Below are 22316 nucleotides of genomic sequence, written 5' to 3'. Positions count from 1 at the left end.
TGGGAGAAAAATAAAAACGCTGCTGGCCTCTCTGTTGGTACATCACTTCCGGTTACAACCTGGAAATGAGAGTGGGGAGCTCTAGGAATTGACCGAAACTCGAGGGCTTTACCAGAGAGGTTCCTGTGATTCCTAGAGCTACCCATTGTCGCTTCCAGGTTGTACCTGAAAGTGACATAGTGGTGTTGGTGCCATTGCTAACGTCATACACCCCACCCACCCGTGAAACACCCCCAGATCCCCACTAGATCTGGCAGGCCTGCTGCTCTTCTGATGTTCTTATTATGGGAAGACCCCGCTTGCCTCAGAGGCCTCAGTCGGCTTGGACTGTGGCCTCCTTTCTCTGGCACCTCAGACCCACAACCAAAAAACATAGGCGTTAAATGGGAAACAAATCCCACCTTGGCATTCTACAACCAGGGGTGTCCAACATGCAGCCCAGGGGTTAATCAGGCCCACAGAGGGCTCCTATCAGGTCCCTGAGTAACTGGCTGTCATCTGCTTCCTTCTCTCTCTCTCTCTCGCTTCCTTCGGCATCACGGCCTGCTTTGCCAGACTTGCTCAATGGCACAGGAGCTATAGAGCAAAACCTCTGTTTTCTCCATTGGCCGAGGCTCCTCCCTTGGGGAGGAAGGGGGACAGGGAGAGCTTTCTTTGCCAGGCTGTCTCAATCACAAAGCAGAGCTACTGAGCCAAGCCTGTCTCCCTACTATTGGCTGAGGCTCCTCCCCCTCCTGGTCCCCTGGGGAAGGAAGGAAAGAGCCAGAGCTTCCTTTGCCAAGTTCCCTGGACCCCATGGGAGAAATAGAAAGAAAGCACCTTGAAGGCCAATGAGTGCTAATATTTTAAGCACATTTTATTTTAAGATTTCTTTTATATGTATATATATATATATATTTGCGTTTGTGTCCTTTATAAGAAGAAGAAGATGAAGAAGAAGATATTGAATTTATATCCCGCCTTCCACTCTGAAGAGTCTCAGAGCGGCTCACAATCTCCTTTCCCTTCCTCCCCCACAACGGACCCCCTGTGAGGTAGATGAAGATATTGGATTTATCTCCCGCCCTCCACTCTGAAGAGTCTCAGAGCGGCTCACAATCTCCTTTCCCTTCCTCCCTCACAACAGACACCCTGTGAGGTAGATGAAGATATTGGATTTATATCCCGCCCTCCGCTCTGAAGAGTCTCAGAGCGGCTCACAATCTCCTTTCCCTTCCTCCCTCACAACAGACACCCTGTGAGGTAGATGAAGATATTGGATTTATATCCCGCCCTCCACTCCGAAGAGTCTCAGAGCGGCTCACAATCTCCTTTCCCTTCCTCCCCCACAACAGACACCCTGTGAGGTAGATGAAGATATTGGATTTATATCCCGCCCTCCGCTCTGAAGAGTCTCAGAGGGGCTCACAATCTCCTTTCCCTTCCTCCCCCACAACGGACCCCCTGTGAGGTAGATGAAGATATTGGATTTATCTCCCACCCTCCACTCTGAAGAGTCTCAGAGCGGCTCACAATCTCCTTTCCCTTCCTCCCTCACAACAGACACCCTGTGAGGTAGATGAAGATATTGGATTTATATCCCGCCCTCCGCTCTGAAGAGTCTCAGAGCGGCTCACAATCTCCTTTCCCTTCCTCCCTCACAACAGACACCCTGTGATGTAGATGAAGATATTGGATTTATATCCCGCCCTCCACTCCGAAGAGTCTCAGAGCGGCTCACAATCTCCTTTCCCTTCCTCCCCCACAACAGACACCCTGTGAGGTAGATGAAGATATTGGATTTATATCCCGCCCTCCACTCTGAAGAGTCTCAGAGGGGCTCACAATCTCCTTTCCCTTCCTCCCCCACAACAGACACCCTGTGAGGTAGATGAAGATATTGGATTTATATCCCGCCCTCCACTCTGAAGAGTCTCAGAGGGGCTCACAATCTCCTTTCCCTTCCTCCCTCACAACAGACACCCTGTGAGGTAGATGAAGATATTGGATTTATATCCCGCTCTCCACTCTGAAGAGTCTCAGAGCGGCTCACAATCTCCTTTCCCTTCCTCCCCCACAACAGACTCCCTGTGAGGCAGAAGAAGATATTGGATTTATATCCCGCCCTCCACTCCGAAGAGTCTCAGAGGGGCTCACAATCTCCTTTCCCTTCCTCCCCCACAACAGACTCCCTGTGAGCAGAAGAAGATATTGGATTTATATCCCGCCCTCCACTCTGAAGAGTCTCAGAGGGGCTCACAATCTCCTTTCCCTTCCTCCCTCACAACAGACACCCTGTGAGGTAGATGAAGATATTGGATTTATATCCCGCTCTCCACTCTGAAGAGTCTCAGAGCGGCTCACAATCTCCTTTCCCTTCCTCCCCCACAAAAGACTCCCTGTGAGGCAGAAGAAGATATTGGATTTATATCCCGCCCTCCACTCCGAAGAGTCTCAGAGGGGCTCACAATCTCCTTTCCCTTCCTCCCCCACAACAGACTCCCTGTGAGGCAGAAGAAGATATTGGATTTATATCCCGCCCTCCACTCTGAAGAGTCTCAGAGGGGCTCACAATCTCCTTTCCCTTCCTCCCTCACAACAGACACCCTGTAAGGTAGATGAAGATACTGGATTTATATCCCACTCTCCACTCCAAAGAGTCTCAGAGCGCTCACAATCTCCTTTCCCTTCCTCCCCCACAACAGACACCCTGTGAGGTAGATGAAGATATTGGATTTATATCCCGCCCTCCGCTCTGAAGAGTCTCAGAGGGGCTCACAATCTCCTTTCCCTTCCTCCCCCACAACAGACACCCTGTGAGGTAGATGAAGATATTGGATTTATATCCCGCCCTCCACTCTGAAGAGTCTCAGAGGGGCTCACAATCTCCTTTCCCTTCCTCCCTCACAACAGACACCCTGTGAGGTAGATGAAGATGTTGGATTTATATCCCGCTCTCCACTCTGAAGAGTCTCAGAGCGGCTCACAATCTCCTTTCCCTTCCTCCCCCACAACAGACTCCCTGTGAGGCAGAAGAAGATATTGGATTTATATCCCGCCCTCCACTCCGAAGAGTCTCAGAGGGGCTCACAATCTCCTTTCCCTTCCTCCCCCACAACAGACTCCCTGTGAGCAGAAGAAGATATTGGATTTATATCCCGCCCTCCACTCTGAAGAGTCTCAGAGGGGCTCACAATCTCCTTTCCCTTCCTCCCCCACAACAGACACCCTGTGAGGTAGATGAAGATATTGGATTTATATCCCGCCCTCCACTCTGAAGAGTCTCAGAGGGGCTCACAATCTCCTTTCCCTTCCTCCCTCACAACAGACACCCTGTGAGGTAGATGAAGATATTGGATTTATATCCCGCTCTCCACTCTGAAGAGTCTCAGAGCGGCTCACAATCTCCTTTCCCTTCCTCCCCCACAACAGACTCCCTGTGAGGCAGAAGAAGATATTGGATTTATATCCCGCCCTCCACTCCGAAGAGTCTCAGAGGGGCTCACAATCTCCTTTCCCTTCCTCCCTCACAACAGACACCCTGTGATGTAGATGAAGATATTGGATTTATATCCCGCCCTCCACTCCGAAGAGTCTCAGAGCGGCTCACAATCTCCTTTCCCTTCCTCCCCCACAACAGACACCCTGTGAGGTAGATGAAGATATTGGATTTATATCCCGCCCTCCACTCTGAAGAGTCTCAGAGGGGCTCACAATCTCCTTTCCCTTCCTCCCCCACAACAGACACCCTGTGAGGTAGATGAAGATATTGGATTTATATCCCGCCCTCCACTCTGAAGAGTCTCAGAGGGGCTCACAATCTCCTTTCCCTTCCTCCCTCACAACAGACACCCTGTGAGGTAGATGAAGATATTGGATTTATATCCCGCTCTCCACTCTGAAGAGTCTCAGAGCGGCTCACAATCTCCTTTCCCTTCCTCCCCCACAACAGACTCCCTGTGAGGCAGAAGAAGATATTGGATTTATATCCCGCCCTCCACTCCGAAGAGTCTCAGAGGGGCTCACAATCTCCTTTCCCTTCCTCCCCCACAACAGACTCCCTGTGAGCAGAAGAAGATATTGGATTTATATCCCGCCCTCCACTCTGAAGAGTCTCAGAGGGGCTCACAATCTCCTTTCCCTTCCTCCCTCACAACAGACACCCTGTGAGGTAGATGAAGATATTGGATTTATATCCCGCTCTCCACTCTGAAGAGTCTCAGAGCGGCTCACAATCTCCTTTCCCTTCCTCCCCCACAAAAGACTCCCTGTGAGGCAGAAGAAGATATTGGATTTATATCCCGCCCTCCACTCCGAAGAGTCTCAGAGGGGCTCACAATCTCCTTTCCCTTCCTCCCCCACAACAGACTCCCTGTGAGGCAGAAGAAGATATTGGATTTATATCCCGCCCTCCACTCTGAAGAGTCTCAGAGGGGCTCACAATCTCCTTTCCCTTCCTCCCTCACAACAGACACCCTGTAAGGTAGATGAAGATACTGGATTTATATCCCACTCTCCACTCCAAAGAGTCTCAGAGCGCTCACAATCTCCTTTCCCTTCCTCCCCCACAACAGACACCCTGTGAGGTAGATGAAGATATTGGATTTATATCCCGCCCTCCGCTCTGAAGAGTCTCAGAGGGGCTCACAATCTCCTTTCCCTTCCTCCCCCACAACAGACACCCTGTGAGGTAGATGAAGATATTGGATTTATATCCCGCCCTCCACTCTGAAGAGTCTCAGAGGGGCTCACAATCTCCTTTCCCTTCCTCCCTCACAACAGACACCCTGTGAGGTAGATGAAGATGTTGGATTTATATCCCGCTCTCCACTCTGAAGAGTCTCAGAGCGGCTCACAATCTCCTTTCCCTTCCTCCCCCACAACAGACTCCCTGTGAGGCAGAAGAAGATATTGGATTTATATCCCGCCCTCCACTCCGAAGAGTCTCAGAGGGGCTCACAATCTCCTTTCCCTTCCTCCCCCACAACAGACTCCCTGTGAGCAGAAGAAGATATTGGATTTATATCCCGCCCTCCACTCTGAAGAGTCTCAGAGGGGCTCACAATCTCCTTTCCCTTCCTCCCCCACAACAGACACCCTGTGAGGTAGATGAAGATATTGGATTTATATCCCGCCCTCCACTCTGAAGAGTCTCAGAGGGGCTCACAATCTCCTTTCCCTTCCTCCCTCACAACAGACACCCTGTGAGGTAGATGAAGATATTGGATTTATATCCCGCTCTCCACTCTGAAGAGTCTCAGAGCGGCTCACAATCTCCTTTCCCTTCCTCCCCCACAACAGACTCCCTGTGAGGCAGAAGAAGATATTGGATTTATATCCCGCCCTCCACTCCGAAGAGTCTCAGAGGGGCTCACAATCTCCTTTCCCTTCCTCCCCCACAAGAGACTCCCTGTGAGCAGAAGAAGATATTGGATTTATATCCCGCCCTCCACTCTGAAGAGTCTCAGAGGGGCTCACAATCTCCTTTCCCTTCCTCCCTCACAACAGACACCCTGTGAGGTAGATGAAGATATTGGATTTATATCCCGCTCTCCACTCTGAAGAGTCTCAGAGCGGCTCACAATCTCCTTTCCCTTCCTCCCCCACAACAGACTCCCTGTGAGGCAGAAGAAGATATTGGATTTATATCCCGCCCTCCACTCCGAAGAGTCTCAGAGGGGCTCACAATCTCCTTTCCCTTCCTCCCCCACAACAGACTCCCTGTGAGGCAGAAGAAGATATTGGATTTATATCCCGCCCTCCACTCTGAAGAGTCTCAGAGGGGCTCACAATCTCCTTTCCCTTCCTCCCTCACAACAGACACCCTGTGAGGTAGATGAAGATACTGGATTTATATCCCACTCTCCACTCCAAAGAGTCTCAGAGGGGCTCACAATCTCCTTTCCCTTCCTCCCCCACAACAGACACCCTGTGAGGTAGATGAAGATATTGGATTTATATCCCGCCCTCCACTCTGAAGAGTCTCAGAGGGGCTCACAATCTCCTTTCCCTTCCTCCCTCACAACAGACACCCTGTGAGGTAGATGAAGATATTGGATTTATATCCCGCTCTCCACTCTGAAGAGTCTCAGAGCGGCTCACAATCTCCTTTCCCTTCCTCCCCCACAACAGACTCCCTGTGAGGTAGATGAAGATATTGGATTTATATCCCGCCCTCCACTCTGAAGAGTCTCAGAGGGGCTCACAATCTCCTTTCCCTTCCTCCCTCACAACAGACACCCTGTGAGGTAGATGAAGATATTGGATTTATATCCCGCTCTCCACTCTGAAGAGTCTCAGAGCGGCTCACAATCTCCTTTCCCTTCCTCCCCCACAACAGACTCCCTGTGAGGCAGAAGAAGATATTGGATTTATATCCCGCCCTCCACTCCGAAGAGTCTCAGAGGGGCTCACAATCTCCTTTCCCTTCCTCCCCCACAACAGACTCCCTGTGAGCAGAAGAAGATATTGGATTTATATCCCGCCCTCCACTCTGAAGAGTCTCAGAGGGGCTCACAATCTCCTTTCCCTTCCTCCCTCACAACAGACACCCTGTGAGGTAGATGAAGATATTGGATTTATATCCCGCTCTCCACTCTGAAGAGTCTCAGAGCGGCTCACAATCTCCTTTCCCTTCCTCCCCCACAACAGACTCCCTGTGAGGCAGAAGAAGATATTGGATTTATATCCCGCCCTCCACTCCGAAGAGTCTCAGAGGGGCTCACAATCTCCTTTCCCTTCCTCCCCCACAACAGACTCCCTGTGAGGCAGAAGAAGATATTGGATTTATATCCCGCCCTCCACTCTGAAGAGTCTCAGAGGGGCTCACAATCTCCTTTCCCTTCCTCCCTCACAACAGACACCCTGTGAGGTAGATGAAGATACTGGATTTATATCCCACTCTCCACTCCAAAGAGTCTCAGAGCGGCTCACAATCTCCTTTCCCTTCCTCCCCCACGACAGACACCCTGTGAGGTGGGTGGGGCTGAGAGGACTCTCACAACAGCTGCCCTTTCAAGGACAACCTCTGCCAGAGCTATGGCTGACCCAAGGCCATGCTAGCAGGAGCAAGGGGAGGAGTGGGGAATCAAACCCGGTTCTCCCAGATAAGAGTCCGCGCACTTAACCACTACACCAAACTGGCTCTCTACCTAATCTTAAATAGCAACACACACGGCCCAGCCCAACAAGGTCTCCTTTATGTCAGATCTGGCTTTCATAACAAATGAGTTTGACACCCGTGTTCCACATAATGAGGCACCAGGCAGTCACAGAAGGGGAAACGAATGGGAGCTAATTTGTTCAGGCTGTGCTTGAGACAAAAACCCAGCTAAGGGCAGAGACAGATGTACGTCCTCCAGTGTGGTGGCAGCGGTTCCAACGTCTCCATGACAGAATGCCAGAGCATTTCTTTGAAGACGAGAGAATGGCATCCAAATCACTCCCACTACACTTTACAATGTTTGTTTGTCTTCGCAAAATCCTTAATGTTTGCTGGCGGGGGTGTTGCTGTCATTGGAAGCTCTCTGTGTCACTTCATGCTCCCCTCTGAGAAGACGGAGAAAGTACAACATGGGGAAGGGCCACGGCGCAGCAGTAGAGCATCTGCTCATAAGAACATAAGAGAAGCCCTGTTGGATCAGGCCAGTGGCCCATCCAGTCCAACACTCTGTGTCAGATAAGAACATAAGAGGAGCCATGTTGGATCAGGCCAATGGCCCATCCAGTCCAACACTCTGTGTCACGTAAGAACATAAGAGAAGCCCTGTTGGATCAGGCCAATGGCCCATCCAGTCCAACACTCTGTGTCACGTAAGAACATAAGAGAAGCCATGTTGGATCAGGCCAATGGCCCATCCAGTCCAACACTCTGTGTCACGTAAGAACATAAGAGAAGCCCTGTTGGATCAGGCCAATGGCCCATCCAGTCCAACACTCTGTGTCACGTAAGAACATAAGAGAAGCCATGCTGGATCAGGCCAATGGCCCATCCAGTCCAACACTCTGTATCAGATAAGGACTGTGGCTAATAGCCACTGATGGACCTCTGCTCCATATTTTTATCCAATCCCCTCTTAAAGCTGGCTATGCTTGTAACCGCCACCACCTCCTGTGGCAGTGAATTCCACATGTTAATCACCCTTTGGGTGAAGAAGGACTTCCTTTTATCCGTTTTAACCCGACTGCTCAGCAATTTAATTGAATGCCCATGAGTTCTTCTATTGTGAGAAAGGGAGAAAAGGACTTCTTTCTCTACTTTCTCCATCCGATGCATAATCTTGTCAACCTCTATCATGTCAAATAGATATATCAAATATATCAAATAGAGCTCGGCCTGCAGAAAGTCCCAGGTTTGATCCGCATCGGCTCGAGTTTAAAGGCCCAGGCAGGAGGTAAAAGAAAAGACCTTTCTCTGCCCAAAGCCCTGGAGAGGGCTCAGTACTGGGTCCCATGCTTTTTAACTTGTTCATTTATGATTTTGGAGTTGGGAATAAGCAGTGAAGTGGCTAAGTTTGTGGATGACACTAAATTGTTCAGGGTGGTGAGAACCAGAGAGGTTTGTGAGACACTCCAAAGGTGAGTGGGTGTCAGCGTGGCAGATGAGGTTCAATGTGGCCAAGTGAAAAGTAATGCACATTGGGGCCAAGAATTCCAGCTACAAATACACGTTGATGGGTTGTGGACTGGCAGAATCTGACCAAGAGAGAGATCTTGGGGTCATGGTAGATAACTCACTGAAAATGTCGAGTCAGTGTGCGATTGCAATAAAAAAGGCCAACTCCATGCCGGGAATTATTAGGGAGGGAATTGAAACAAATTAGCCAGTATCATAAAGCCCCTGTATAAATCGATGGTGCGGTCTAATTTGGAGTACTGTGTACAATTCTGGTCACCGCACCTCAAAAAGAATATGATAGTATTGGAAAAAGTTCAGAAAAGGGCAACTAGAATGATTAAAGGTTTGGAATACCAATACCAGTTCACACCCCATCAACTTGTATTTGTAGCTGGGATTCTTGGCCCCAATGTGCATTACTTTGTACTTGGCCACACTGAACCTCATCTGACACATTGACGCCCACTCACCCAGCCTCAACGGATCCCTTTGGAGTGCCTCACAATCCTATCTGGTTCTCACCACCCTGAATAATTTAGTGTCATCCGCAAACTTGGCCACTTCACTGCTCACTCCCAACTCCAAATCATTTATGAACAAGTTAAAGAGCATGCGACCCAGTACTGAGCTCTGCGGCACCCCACTGTTTACCGAAAGTCATCAGAAAGTGTTTGTATGTGTGTGGGGGGAAATGTCCGCTGGGCAGAATGCGGCAGCCAGAGTGTTAGTGGGACTACCTCGGTGGGAACACGTGCGGCCTGGGCTGAAGGAACTGCACTGGCTTCCAATTGTATTCCAAGTTTGCTACAAGGTGCTGGTCATTACCTTTAAAGCCGTATATGGCCGAGGACCTGCCTACCTTAGGGACCGCCTCTCTCCACACGTTCCCCAGAGAGCACTAAGATCTAGCTCCCAAAGCCTTTTAAGGATCCCTGGACCAAAGGAGGCCAAACTGAAAGTAACAAGGGAGCAGGCCTTCTCCATAATGGCCCCCCACTGGTGGAATCAACTACCGGAGGAAGTGCGAGCCCTGCGGGACTTTAATCAGTTCCGCAGGGCTTGCAAAACCACCCTCTTTCTGCAAGCTTATAAGGAACCCGGAAAACGACACCCAGCCATCGGAACACATCTATTGAATAGCACCTTAATTTACTGTAGTTTTAAATTTTTATGTAACTGTTTTTAAATGTATTTATTAATTGTATTTTAAAATTGTTTTATGTAAAAACATGGTGCATACCATGTCCTGTTAGCCGCCCTGAGCCTGCTTCGGCAGGGAGGGCGGGATACAAATAAAAATTTATTATTATTAATTTCCTATGGAGACCTGTTCCCATAGTGTATAATAGAGAATTGATCCGCAGGTATCTGGGGCTCTGGGGGGCTGTTTTTTAAGGTAGAGGCACCGAAGATTTAGCATAGCATCTGATAGTTCTTAAAACACCCTTGAAGTTTCAAAAAGGTGGCCAACGGTAGCTCTCCAGATGTTTTTTTGCCTACAACTCCCATCAGCCCCAGCCATTGGCCGTGGTGGCTGGGGCTGATGGGAGTTGCAGGCAAAAAACATCTGGAGAGCTACTGTTGGCCACCCCTGGGTTTGTTTCCTCACTCCTCCACTTGCACCTGCTGGAATGGCCATGGGTCAGTAATAGCTCTAATAGAGAGCCAGTTGGGTGTAGTGGTGAAGTGCACGGACTCTTATCTGGGAGAACCGGGTTTGATTCCCCACTCCTCCGCTTGCAGCTGCTGGAATGGCCTTGGGTCAGCCATAGCTCTAATAGAGATCCAGTTTGGTGTAGTGGTTAAATGCACGGACTCTTATCTGGGAGAACCGGGTTTGATTCCCCACTCCTCCACTTGCAGCAGCTAGAATGGCCTTGGGTCAGACATAGTTCTTGCAGAGGTTGTCCTTGAAAGGCAGTTGCTGGGAGAGCCTTCTCAGCCCCACTCACCTCACAGGGTGTCTGTTGTGGGGGGAGAAGATATAGGAGATTGTAAGCCACTCTGAGTCTCTGATGCAGAGAGAAGGGTGGGGTATAAATCTGCAGTCTTCTTCTTCTACCAGTTTGGGATAGTGGTTAAATGCGTGGACTCTTACTTGGGAGAACTGGTTTTTTTCCCCCACTCCTGCACTTGCAGCTGCTGGAATGGCCTTGGGTCAGCCATAGCTCTCACAGGCCTGTCCTTGAAAGGGCAGCTTCTGGGAGAGCTCTCTCAGCCCCACCCACCTCACAGGATGTCTGTTGTGGGGGGGGGGAGGTAAAGGAGATTGTGAGCCGCTCTGAGACTCTTCAGAGTGGAGGGCGGGATATAAATCCAATATCTTCATCTACCTCACAGAGTGACTGTTGTGGGGAGGAGGAAGGGAAAGGAGATTATGAGCTGCTCTGAGACTCCTCGGAGAGGAGGGCGGGATATAAATCCAATATCATCTTCTTCTTCTTTTCTGGGAGAACCGGGTTTGATTCCCCACTCCTCCATTTGCATCTGCTGGAATGGCCTTGGGTCAGCCATAGCTCTGGCAGAGGTTGTCCTTGAAAGAGCAGCTTTTGGGAGAGCTCTCTCAGCCCCACCCACCTCACAGGGTGTCTGTTGTGGGGGAGGAAGGGATAAGAGATTGTGAGCCGCTCTGAGACTCTTCAGAGTGGAGGGCGGGATATAAATCCAATATCTTCTTCTACCTCACTGGGTGTCTGTTGTGGGGGGGTGGGAAGGGAAAGGATTTTGTGAGCCCCTCTGAGACTCTTCAGAGTGGAGGGCGGGATATAAATCCAATATCTTCTTCTTCTTTTCTTCAGGGAGGGCATCCCATTCTTCATCAGCCACCGTTTCAGCCGTGCATCTTTTCATTTCTGCATCCTTGGAAAACTCAAGGCAACGAGGGCATGCCGTTGCTACTGAATATTATTGCTAACAGGAGTTTCAGCTATCCCTCCTGGGCCTCCCCCCCCCTCCATTCCCTTTACGACGTCCAATTTGAATTCTTTTTTTGCTTCCCAAAGCCTCAAGCTTATCCTTAGCTGCTTCCTTCAGCAGATGACGGAGATGAAGGAAAAAGAGGCGCTTCAGAGGCCAGCCGGAGTTTGTTTAGCTGTGGTGGACGGCTTGCCATCTCCTCTCTCCCTCCCTCTCTCCTGATGGCGTGTCGTATCCATCAGTTATTCCCTTAGCTTGGCACAAAGAGCTCCTGTGCCCAGCTGACCACAGGCTGGTTGGCAGGAGATCTGCTGCGGGCACAACAGAACCGCCTTCGTTCCAGCAGGCCTCCTGGCTCAGCTTTCTGTTTGCAGACTAGGGTTGCCAATCCCCAGGTGGGGGCAGGGGATCCCCCGGTTTGGAGGCCCTCCTCCCACTTCAGGGTCGTCAGAAAGCGAGGGGAGGGGAGGGAAATATCTGCTGGGAACTCTGTTATTCCCTATGGAGATTTATTCCCATAGAAAATCATGGAGAATTGATCCGCGGGTACTTGGCCCTGGGGGGGGGCTGTTTTTTGGGATAGAGGCACCACATTTTTCAGTATAGTATCTAGTGCCTCTCCCCAAAATACCCCCCAAGTTTCAAAAGGTTTGGACCAGGGGGTCCAATTCTATGAGCCTCAAAAGAAGGTGCCTTTATCCTTCATGAATTCCTATGGAAGGAAGGAATTGAAAAGGTGTGCTGTCCCTTTAAATGTGATGGCCAGAACTCCCTTTGGAGTTCCATGATGCTTGTCACAGCCTTGATCTTGGCCCCACCCCTAATGTCTCCTGGCTCCACCCCCAAAGTCTCCTGGCTCCACCCCCAGAGTCCCCAGATATTTCTTGAATTGGACTTGGCAGCCATATTGCAGACGAGAGATCTCAGCTCTGAGGGAAAGCGCGTTCCTTACATGCAAAAGATCCGCTGTTAAATCCTGGGCATCTCCAGGCAGCCGGGATATCTTAGTTATCGGGGAAGACCCTTTCCTCCCCAAGATCCTTGAGTAGGGTTTCCAACTTCCAGGTCGGGTCTGGAGATCTGGATTACAACTAACCTCCAGGCAACAGAGATCAGTTTGCCTGGAGAAAATTGGTTCTTTGAAAGACACCCCCCCAGGCCCCACCCCTAGGCTCCACCCTCTCTAGGCTCCACACCCAGATCTCTAGGAATTTCCCAATCCTGAGCTGGCAACATCTGATGCAGTGGTTAAGTGCGTGGACTTCTACAACTGGGTTTGATTCCTCCCTCCTCCACATACACCTGCTGATATAACCTTGAGTCAGTCACAAGTTCTCACAGAGCCGTTCCTTACAAGAGCTGCTTCTGTCAGAGCTCTCTCAGCCCCACCGACCTCACAGGGTGTCTGTTGTGGGGAGGGAGAGGGAATGGAGGTTGTAAGCTGCTCTGAGATTCCTTTGGATAGTGAAGAGCAGGGTATAAATCCAATCTCTCCTCTTCCTCCTCCTCCTTCTTTCTCAGTTACTTTGCCCAGGAAGTGCAGACTGGGTCAGACACAAGTTCTCATACAGCTGTTCTCTAAAGAACAGTTTCTGTCAGAGCTCTCTCAGCCCCATCTACCTCACAGGGTGTCTTTTGTGGGGAAGGGAAGGTAATGGAGATTGTATGCCCCTCTGAAAGTCCTTCGGGTAGTGAAGGGCAGGGTATAAATGCAATTTCCTTTTCCTCTTCCACCTCCTCCTTCTTAGAATCATAGAATCATAGAGTTGAAAGGGACCTCTAGGATCATCTAGTCCAACCCCCTGCACTATGCAAGAAACTCACAAACACCTCCCCCTAAATTCACAGGATCTTCATTGCTTCATTCTTCTTCTTCTTCTTCCTCAGGTACCTTGCCCAGAAAGTGCAGACCAGGTTAGACACAAGTTCTCACAGAGCTGTTCTCTCAAGAATAGCTTCTGTCAGAGCTCTCTCAGCCCCATCTATCTCACAGAGTGTCTGTTGTGGGGAGGAGAAGGTAATGGAGATTGTATGCCCCTCTGATAGTCCTTCGGGTAGTGAAGGGCAGGGTATAAATGCAATTTCCTCCTCCTCCTCCTCTTCTTCCTCAGTTACCTTGCCCAGAAAGTGCAGACTGGAGACTAGACAATAATCGCAGCACCAAGACATTCTCCTTCACTGACAGCTGTTAAAGTAATGAGCAGATAACCGCCTTCTTAGTGATTAAGGAGAAAAACACAACGAGTCACTGATGGACTTCTGATGGACCCCACGGATTCACTAACCTGATCCTCGCAAGGCTTCAAGTAGCCACGGAAGCCTGGGATCCTGTGAACAGTTGGCAGGAAGCTGTCAGCACCTGTAACAGAAACCGAGTCAAAATAGCCCATAAACGAACAGATGCTGCAATAGACATTTCTCCTGCCTGCACTACATTATAACTGGTGTCCAGGCTGGAGCGCATTCGAGACCTTTCCAGTGCTATTCTAACAGGCGTTAACAGGCACAGAAGGGTATAACTGCCTGAGATCGCGCTGTTGTTTAGCAAGGTATTTTATAAAGCATTACTGCCAATTGCCATCAGTCAGTATAGGCAGCTCAGAGCTAGGAGAGTCAATGGTTTATGCAGCTTCTGGGCATACAACATACAGTTGCAAATCTCCAGATGGGACCTAAGGATCTCTTGGAATTACAACTGATTTCTGGCCTACACCCAACTGGCTCTCTATTAGAGCTCTGGCTGACCCAAGGCCATTCCAGCAGCTGCAAGCGGAGGAGTGGGGAATCAAACCCGGTTCTCCCAGATAAGAGTCCGTGCACTTAACCACTACACCAAACAGAGTTGCCCACATTGGGTTGGGAGATTCCTGGAGATTTTGGGGTGGATCCCGGGAAGGAGCTGTTGGAAGAACAGACTAATGATGTCTTTCGCTCAGTCCTCCGAGACTACAAACACCATAGAGTAAGACAGATAGGACAATTATCAGTCTCCTTCTTGCCTGCTTGGCTTTCACTCACCCTCTCTAACCGATAAAATGTAATCTCAGAGAACTTCCTTCCTCTTTGTTCTCCTCCTCTTCCTTCTTTTTCCCTGCATTCATCAGGAGGAACAGCATGGTGTCTCTCCTCCTGCTCTGAACTAACCAGATGGCCTACTGTAATCCATAGCCATCCGGTTAGCTAGAATAGTTTAGTCACTCTTTTGTCTTGACTACACTTATACGTTATGTTTCTTTAAATAAATCCATCAGCATTGGTTTCTTAACTTAAAGGAAAGGCTCTCTGTGCAGTTTGTGAGAGACTGTGGTGACCATTAGACTAGGTCACACTGTTGCACTGAAGCTCAGAAGGATCATTCTACTAAGGGAAGGGAAGGATGGCTGTCTGACCAGTCCAGCCATCCTAAACCAGACCCAACAGGGTCTTCAGAGAGTTATAATGCCATAGGGTTTTATTCCCCACTCCTCCACTTGCAGCAGCTGGAATGGCCTTGGGTCAGCCATAGCTCTAATAGAGAGTCAGTTGGGTGTAGTGGTTAAGTGCATGGACTCTTACCTGGGATAACCAGGTTTGATTCCCCACTCCTCAACTTGCACCTGCTGGAATGGCCTTGGGTCAGCCATAGCTCTAATAGAGAGCCAGTTGGGTGTAGTGGTTAAGTGCGCAGACTCATATCTGGGAGAACCGGGTTTGATTCCCCACTCCTCCGCTTGCAGCTGCTGGAATGGCCTTGGGTCAGCCACAGCTCTAATAGAGAGCCAGTTTGGTGTAGTGGTTAAGTGCATGGACTCTTATCTGGGAGAACCGGGTTTGATTCCCCACTTCCCCACTTGCAGCAGCTGGAATTCGGCACTGCCCAGCCGGGCGGCCCCACCGGCCGACTTAGGCTGGGGGCCGTCCATTGCCTCCCCTGCAGGATGGGAGACAATGGTTTCACCCAGCAGTTTGGGGGCGGGCAGCCTTTTATAGGCTGGCCCGTCCCCTCGTGGCGCAGTTTGGAAAGGTTTTTCGGTGCAGCCACGATCGTGCGTGGCTGGGTGCGTCTTCAGTCGGGGCCTTGCCGGCTGTACTGAGAGCTTGCAGCTTCCCAGACGGCAGCAAAGGCCCGAGGGCGTCGTTGGATCGGCGAGGAGCCAGTCTCGGACGCGTTTTCGGGGCACGGACGAGGCTCGGAGCGGTGCTGGGCTCGCCTCCTGAGTCTGCGGCGTCATATAGGGCGCGGCCCTGAGTGACGCGGCGAGCAGGGAGCGAAAGGAGCGGCCAGCTGATCAGCGGCGTTGCTCCGGGCGGCGCGGCTTTGATTGACGCGGCGGGCCGGGAGTGCTGAGAGAGGCCAGCTGATCGGCGGCGTTGCGCCAGGCGGCGGCGGGAGCACCGCGCGACTTTTGCAGGGAGTATTGGGGCCGGGCGTGCGGATTCGGGGTTTTGGCGGCATTGGCCTCACCCCCCCCTCCCCTTGCTTATTAGGCTCTTGAGTATACCCCCGCCTCACCCCCCCCCCCCTCTGGGCTGCTATTGGGTGGGATAACTGAGGCGAGGGACTGGGGCTTAAAGTAGGCATTGCCTCGGCCAGGGGGTTACAGTCTGTCCCCTGTGTTTTTTAGCTTGACGGGCAGGCATATATATTAAAAAAAAAAAAAAAAAAAATTAGAAATTAATTGAAAGAGCCTCAGCTCAACACCCTGGAGATTTGTTGCAGTCTGAGTGGATAAGACTGCCTTTGGGGCTTTGGGTTTCTCAGAGGAGTGTGGGGTCAGGCTGCTTTACCCTAGGGAGTTCACAGCCCCTCGTTGAATACAAGTGGGGTGGGGGCCTGACTTGTTTTTTGAGATGGCGCCAAGGAAGGGGCAGGGCCCCTCAAAGGGGAAACAGCCAGCCAAAAAGCCTGCAAAACGGCCAGTTCCGGCCGGGCCCCATAGTGAGGATTGGGATGATGCTAGCACGCGCCTGGCTATTTTGGAGAGTTTGGCGGCATTGGAGGGTGAGAGGGGTGTTGCTGGCCCATCGCGGCGCGTGTCAGGCCTAACGGGCGGCGGCAGGGCAGCGACCATAGCATTTCAAAAGGAGGTCCTGGCGCGTTTATCTGCCCTCCAGGGTGCCGGGAGCAGTGAGACGTCAGACCAGGCGACGCCTGAAGAGGAACAAGGGCAGGAGCCTGAGGAGGTGGCGGTCGTTCCGCATCAGCAGGAAGGTAGGTCTTCACTACAGCCTCAGGGTGGAGGGTGGCCCTGGGGCCCTTGGGGCCCGGTTGTAGGACCTGGGATGGGCTCCACTGTGCCAGCCCATGTGCCGGCCTTCCAATGCCATGTGGGGGGTCCCCCTTTGGGTCAACAGTCGCAGGTAGCGTGGCCTCCCCTCCTGCCCGGAATGCCGGGACAAACAGGGACGGGGTCTGCCTTCGCATCGCTATCCACGGGTGGGGGCCAACCCAATGTTGTTGGGGGTGTCTTGACCCCCTCAAGCGGGGGCGCCCCTCCATGGGGCTCCCCGACGGTTTTATCATCCGCATTCCCTTGGCCCGCTCAACATTGGGGAGGGGTGGGGTTTCCCGCCCATCCATCTTCGGCCTATGCTTCTGTGCCCTTCCATGCCATTCCCTTTGGCGACTCGGCCTTACCGCTAGGTGATCACCTTACGGCGGCGACTAGAGAGAAGATACTGAAGGGCGAGTACGTGGACGTTTTTAGTCTACTCTTTAGGGAGTTGGAGAAAAAACCGAAGGAGGAAATGGACGAAAAGGACAAAGAGAAGCTTAGAAAAAGAAAAATTGATCGGACCTGGTCTAATTGGTTGCCAGGGTTTTTGATTTACGCGGGAGTGATTGCCGGAGCTCAGCCCTGGCGTGCGGCCCCGCTGTTTCAATACTGCGATATTATTTATTGCGCCTACAGTGATTTTGTGGGTGGGGCGTGGCTCCAGTATGACGAGGCCTTCCGGATGAGGGCCGCTGTGAATCCCAATCTACCGTGGGACCAGATCAGCCAGCAGCTCTGGTTACAGCTAATGGCTCCTGCTAAGCCTAACACAGGTGAGAGATCTGACAGCGGCCACATCGTCCAGAAGACCAGTCACCCTGCCGGTACCCGCGCTCCCGCGGGGCAGTCGGTTCAACCTCGGCTGCTTTGTTGGGAGTTTACCTCCCAGGGGGCGTGCTCTCGGAAATTCTGTAGGTACCGTCACGAATGCCCAGTTTGCGGAGGCCCGCATGCCTTCACGGCATGTAGCAAGGCAAAGCAGAGGGGGGGCTTCAAGAGACCCGGGGGCTCTAATCAGCCGCCTGGAAAAGGGCCCCAGCCCCATCAGGATAGCGGTTCTCACTGAGCTTTTGCGTTATTATCCAAGTTTGGAGGATAAGCGTTATTTGTTGGAAGGTTTTGAATTTGGGTTTCGGATTCCATACCAAGGTCCCCGCACCCCCTTTATGTGTTCCAATTTAAGGTCTGTTAAGGGTTTGGAACACGTGGTGCGGAACAAGATTCAGAAGGAATGTGCAGAGGGTAGGGTCCTGGGCCCCTTTGTCGAGCCACCAGTGCCTAATTTGCGGGTTTCCCCGTTGGGGGTGGTACCCAAGAAGGCTAAGGGGGAGTACCGGCTGATTCATCATTTATCATATCCGAGAGGTCAGTCTGTTAATGATGCCATCCCCGACGAGCTTTGCTCAGTCAGGTATACATCCTTTGATCGGGCAGTTCGTATAGTGCGGCATTGTGGGCCTGGCGCGGAGGTGGCCAAATGTGACATCAAGTCCGCCTTCCGCTTGCTGCCTGTGCATCCTGAGGATTTTGAATTGTTGGGTTTTTGCTTTGAGGGAAGTTTTTACATGGATAGGGCCCTCCCTATGGGATGTTCCGTATCCTGTTCCGCCTTTGAGCGTTTCAGTTCATTTTTGGAGTGGGCACTGCAATTTAGGACGGGCTTGCGCGACACGGCGCATTATCTTGATGACTTTTTGTTTGTGGGCCCCGCGGGTTCTGGCCAATGCGCTCACTTGTTGCGGTCGTTTGAACGGCTAGCGGCGGATTTGGGAGTGCCCTTGGCTCCGGAGAAAACAGAAGGCCCTTCGACGGTGTTAACCTTTTTAGGTATAGAATTGGACACCATGCAACAGGCGTCGAGACTCCCCCCGGACAAGCTGAGTAACATGCGGAAAATGGTGACTGCCATGAAGGGCAGGAGGAAAGTTTCATTGGTCGAGCTGCAACAGCTGGTCGGCCACTTGAACTTTGCATGTAAGGTTGTTGCCCCCGGGAGAGCCTTTTTGAGGCAGTTTTGTGAAGGCATGACCGCGTTGCGCTCACCTCACCATGTTACGCGCGTAACCCGGCGCATGCGCGAGGATCTGGAGGTGTGGGAGTCTTTTCTTCTCCGCTACAACGGGACATCTTTCTGGCGGGAGGTCTTGTTGCTTGAGGCCGAGCTGCAGATTGTTTCGGACGCTGCGGGCTCCACTGGGTTTGGAGTTTATTTTCGGGGCCAGTGGTGTGCAGAACCGTGGCCGGCTGAATGGCGCTCCTCAGATCTGATCCGCAATCTAGCGTTTTTGGAGTTTTTTCCGATTGTTGTAGCTGTTTTCATTTGGGGAAAGGACTTGGCCAACCATACAGTGCACTTCTGGTGCGACAACATGGCGGTGGTGCATGTTGTCAATAACCTCACATCTAAGTCCCCCCCCGTTATGGGTTTGGTCAGGCGTTTCACATTGCGCTGCCTTGAATTGAATTTGCTTTTTGCCGCCCGGCATGTTCCCGGGTCTAATAACGGAGTGGCGGACGCCCTGTCTCGCCAACAGATGGAGCGGTTCCGCCAACTCGCCCCGGAGGCCGACAGTTGTCCTGTGCCAATGCCCGCGGAGCTGTGGCGAATTGGAGGGAAGAAGTGACACGGGCCATTCAACTCGCGGTTGCACCCAGTACAAGGAGGGCATATGATCGGGCGGCAAAGCAGTTTTCCATGTTCAGAGCAGGTGCCGGGCTAGAGGCGTGTTGGCCGGCCCCAGTTGAGCAGTTGTTACAATTTTGTGTGTTTCAGAAGGAACGCGGCCTGTCCGTTAAGTCTATCAAGGGCCAATTGGCGGGACTGGCATTCGCTAGCAGGTCCAAGGGCCACCCGGAGTTTACCAAGGACTTCCGTATTGCCAAAATGCTAGAGGGGTGGGCCCGCGAGGCGGGCCGTCAGGTCGACAATCGGGTCCCAATATCCCCATCGATCTTGCGGGGTCTTCATGCCACATGGGCAGCAATTTGTGGGTCTAATTTTGAGCAGGCACTTTTTCATGCAGCGGCGTTAACCGCATTTTTCGGAGCATTGAGGGTCTCAGAGTTGGTGGCCTGCTCGCGTAACGACGCTTCCTGCAGGGCCCTGATGGTGGGCGACGTTAGTTTGGTCGGGGGGCAGGCCGTCATCCATGTTCGTATGTCCAAAACTGACCAGAAACAGAGGGGGAATGTCATCACCCTGGGCCCTTGCGTGGACAAGGAGTTGTGCCCCGTCCGGGCTCTGGAGTTATATTTGGACATGCGGGGCAGGTCTAACGGTTTGTTATTCTGCCATGAAGACTTCACCCCTCTTTCCCGGTTTCAGTTTTGGGCCGTCACTTCCCGGGCGTTAAAGCAGCTAGGACTTGGGGGGGTGCGGTTTGGTACCCACTCTTTCCGCATAGGTGCGGCTTCTACCGCCGCGGCTATGGGATATGAGGGCGAGGCCATTCGCCGGGTGGGCCGTTGGAGGTCCCGGGCCTTCAGGTCTTACATTCGCCCCCTGACGCAGTAAGTATTCATGGCTTTTAGTTATGTTGGCTATTAATATTGTTGAATTTACTGTTTCTTCTCAGGTGCTGTGGCTGGCCGGGAAAGGAGGAGGATCCTCATTTGCGGCCACAGTATTGTCTTCTGGGCGGCACATCAGGCACGTCGGATGCCAGGAGGACCTCAGTTGGGCCTGAGTGAGCAGGCCACGATTGAGTGGCAGGGCCGGCGTGGAATGCGGTGGGCAGGACTCCTCTCACTTTTGTTCAAGGAGAGGAGGGGCCTGCCCCCTCATATCTTGGTGATTCACCTGGGGGAGAATGATTTGGGCCTTGTAAAGGGTAAGGCCCTATCAATTCAGGCCCGGGATGACATCACCCTGATAAAGCGCAGGTGGCCTGGCGTCCTCGTCCTGTGGTCGGCCATGTTGCCGCGCCGGGTGTGGCGGGCAGCTTGGGACCCGGAGGGCCTGGAGCGGGCCAGGTGGAAGGCTAACAGAGCCTTGCGTATCGCCATGGAGGCGGGTTTGGGAAAGTACGTCCCGCATCCTGCTATCAAGGCCAAACGTGCCGAATTGTACAGGCCGGATGGGGTCCACTTGTCAAAGATGGGCAATGAGGTCTTTTTGGCCGACCTCAGGCAGGGGTTAGAGCATGTCCTGGCTTGTGGGGGATCAGTCGCCTAAGCAGAGGCTTGGCGCTGTCCTTGGCAGGTTTACCCTTGGGGACATGTTCTATTGGGGGCATTTCGGTGAGCGCACATGGCAACGCACCTTTGGGGGTGCAGGGCCTACCTGGGGAACCTATGCTGTACGGCGCAAGGTTGGCTCCAGGGAAGCCTGGTGATCCAGTCATTAGGGAGTGGTCCACAGCCCAGGCTGTACGGCACGGGGAGGGTGGAGCTCAGGTGGACTGGATCTGTGCCTGGCCGGCCGGTTTTGAGCCGTTGGGTCGGCTCAATCCCGGGGCCTGTGGCTCGCCCTGTTTCAGGTTGGGGAGGTGGTCTTGGTTTCGACCCCTGGCCCATCCTGGCCCCACGTTTTTCACCCCTTGCCATCATTTAATAAAGTGGCCCTTTATACCAATCTTGTTGTATGTCTCTTCATTCCGAATGGGGGGGCAATTCGGCACTGCCCAGCCGGGCGGCCCCACCGGCCGACTTAGGCTGGGGGCCGTCCATTGCCTCCCCTGCAGGATGGGAGACAATGGTTTCACCCAGCAGTTTGGGGGCGGGCAGCCTTTTATAGGCTGGCCCGTCCCCTCGTGGCGCAGTTTGGAAAGGTTTTTCGGCCCGCCCGCCCGCCCTTTATGCAGTGTAGGCACAGGCTGGTCGCCAATGCGGGGCCAGGTAGGAATTTTTCGCTCCCAAGCGATTGGCCTGGTTTGGGAGTGTTTTTGCCTACCTTACACTGCGGGAGGTGCGCTGGCAATTGGTTTGGCGGTGCCATAATTAGGTCACTGGCAGGTTTACCCTTGGGGACATGTTCTATTGGGGGCATTTCGGTGAGCGCACATGGCAACGCACCTTTGGGGGTGCAGGGCCTACCTGGGGAACCTATGCTGTACGGCGCAAGGTTGGCTCCAGGGAAGCCTGGTGATCCAGTCATTAGGGAGTGGTCCACAGCCCAGGCTGTACGGCACGGGGAGGGTGGAGCTCAGGTGGACTGGATCTGTGCCTGGCCGGCCGGTTTTGAGCCGTTGGGTCGGCTCAATCCCGGGGCCTGTGGCTCGCCCTGTTTCAGGTTGGGGAGGTGGTCTTGGTTTCGACCCCTGGCCCATCCTGGCCCCACGTTTTTCACCCCTTGCCATCATTTAATAAAGTGGCCCTTTATACCAATCTTGTTGTATGTCTCTTTATTCCGAATGGGGGGGCAATGGCCTTGGGTCAGCCATAGCTCTGGCAGAGGTTGTCCTTGAAAGGGCAGCTGCTGTGAGAGCCCTCTCCAGCCCCACCCACCTCACAGGGTGTCTGTTGTGGGGGAGGAAGGTAAAGGAGATTGTGAGCCGCTCTGAGACTCTTCGGAGTGGAGGGAGGGATATAAATCCAATATCTTCATCTAC

The sequence above is a fragment of the Heteronotia binoei genome, chromosome 10, assembly GCF_032191835.1.
Source record: "Heteronotia binoei isolate CCM8104 ecotype False Entrance Well chromosome 10, APGP_CSIRO_Hbin_v1, whole genome shotgun sequence".
NCBI lineage: Eukaryota > Metazoa > Chordata > Lepidosauria > Squamata > Gekkonidae > Heteronotia > Heteronotia binoei.
Note: the sequence above shows the minus strand (reverse complement) of the source record.